Raw genomic sequence first — 2339 nt, 5'->3', positions numbered from 1 at the left:
ATGCCTGGCTAATTTTTCTCTATTTTTTGTAGAGACAGGGTTTAGCTATGTTGCCCAGGCTGGTCTTGAACTCCTGGGCTCAAGCAATCCTCCTGCCTTGGCCTCCCAAAGTGCTGGGATTACAAGTGTGAGCCACCACATTCAGCCTCCTCAATCTTTATTTTTATTTTAGAAAACCTGAAGAACATTTTTTAATATTTATCCCTGAACTCACAATGTGCTCATTTATAAACAGACTAAGTGCTTACAATATACAGCACAGAAACATTTCTGAATTGCCACTTGTGATAGCTACACTACACATGGCCCCAGTGCCCCATGTCTCCTGGTATTCACACCTTTGTACAGCCTCTCCTCTACACCGAACGAGCTGATTCAGTTTAGCCAAAATATACAGCACAAGTCATGTTGGCCAGTATCAGGCTTAGGCCTTAAAAAGATCTGGCAGCTTCTGCTTTTGTGATCTAGAAAGGCAGCCACCCCATAAGAAGTCTGGCTATTTTGCTGGGAGGGAGGGAGAGAGGCTGTGGGAAGAGGGAGAGGCCTTTGATACCACATGGGGAAAACCAAGGAACCCAGCCAACAGTGAGAAGTGGGCCCCAGACAATGACCCCAGCGTCAAGAGCCGTTCCAGCCAGCCCTCAGCCATTTGAGCTAATCCTAGCTGAGGTATCACCTATGTCAGTGAAGACACTAGCTTGGTGTGTTTCAGTCCTAGCTGACATCTCATGGAACAGAAGTGTGCCATCCCTATTGTTCTTTGCCCAAACTAATGACCCCTGGAATTGTGAGAAATAATAAGAGGGTTGTTTTTTATACACCACTAAATTCTATGGAAGCCTGTTTTGTAGTAGCAATTCTACCTAAATACTTAAATGTTTTTTCATACTGCCATTTTAGAGCATTAAAAAAAAATTCTCACCCTTGAGAACACAGAATTGTTTACCTGACATATTCTTTTTTATTTTCTTCAGTAACAGGGATACTTTTGCCATTTGGTTTAAGTTCATGCTGAATAATTTCACCATATGCATTATGTTCAACACAAAAGGTATGGTCCAAAACACCTGTAATGTCATTCTCACTGGATAGGAAAAAGAGGGAAAGATATATAACTGGGAAGCCTAAAACACAGATCCTCTAGGTGTATTAATTGGTGAGACACATAAAACTAAGATAGTTTCATATACAACAAAGTCAGATTATGCTTATGAGTTCTTATCCTACCACATCACCTACTTCTTTCAGAAAAGTCAAAAAGCTTTAACCTTAGTAAACAGAGGAAACGTTTCACTTCGTGAGTAATGAGAAAGAGCCCTGGTCAAAGCTGGACTTTGCTAGAACCATCAACATAGGAAAATTTCACTTATGTCTGGCATTCAGATAAGAGTCCTACTGAATCTGGGAACCCGAAGAGACCAAATGCCTAAGTATCCCCAGTGAGACAGAGCTACTTGTGTATTTTGTAAAAATAAATAATGCTTTTGTATCTTTGTAAACTAATGACCACTTACAAAACAGAATTAGTTCTTACCTTAAACAGAATTAGTTCCTAGTTTTAAAGTATGGTTCACAAAATCACCCCTTTATTAAAAGTGATGGCAGCAGGAATTTGCTATTCTAATACATGCAGGATTGGAACAGAACTTGCATCATGTTGAAGAAATCATCATATCCAGTACTTTTACAAACAGAATATATAGATTTTTTTCCTTTTTAAAGTAATAACACTAACTTGAGGAATTTGAAATGTATAGGGAAATCGTAGGAAGGAAAAAAGTCTTATGTGGTCCTATTGCTCAGATAACCACTCAATATTTTGTGTGCAAAATTTTTTAAATTTTATAAAAGCACATCAGTTTTGAAACTTTTTTTTAAGCTCAGAGTTTAAGTATAATGAATAGACAGAAGACTCAATACATACAGTATCCACACTAAACTGTTATGAAGGTCTGGATCAACTAACTCCATATCATCCAAAGTAATCGACTTCCCAAGCAACTGTTTATAAAAAGGCAACGTGAAACCACCATCAATATAATGTCCATGAAACACAGCCATTCCCATTATTCGTCCAACAAAGTGGAAATATGATAAATGTTCCTGAAATTGAAAAGAGTTTATATAAATACTCAAGTTAGAAACTATCCAGGGAATTTTTAATAAAACTTAAATATTGAAGCAACATTAATTTTTTTAATAAGTATCAAATTTGTACTCTACAACTATTTAAATGGAATAGGTTTATCACATCAAAGCTCAATAATTAGTAGGGAATATTTCTATAGGGCCTGCTCAAGATTCTCTGAATCATTATAAAACTACATATTACAGCAGTC

At 37.0% G+C, this 2339-nt stretch overlaps 1 protein-coding gene across 1 annotated transcript in view; it reads right to left on the bottom strand.

Moving 5' to 3' along the window:
• The window catches only part of SMURF2 (SMAD specific E3 ubiquitin protein ligase 2), a 50502-nt gene that overhangs the window by 11699 nt on the left and 36464 nt on the right, over positions 1-2339 (bottom strand). The gene's annotated exons all lie outside the window — the stretch shown is intronic.

This window comes from Propithecus coquereli, unplaced genomic scaffold (assembly GCF_000956105.1).
Source record: "Propithecus coquereli isolate 6110/MARCELLA unplaced genomic scaffold, Pcoq_1.0 Scaffold119, whole genome shotgun sequence".
NCBI lineage: Eukaryota > Metazoa > Chordata > Mammalia > Primates > Indriidae > Propithecus > Propithecus coquereli.
The sequence above is the reverse complement of the archived record's forward strand: the minus strand, read 5'-3'. Positions and strand labels throughout refer to the sequence as shown.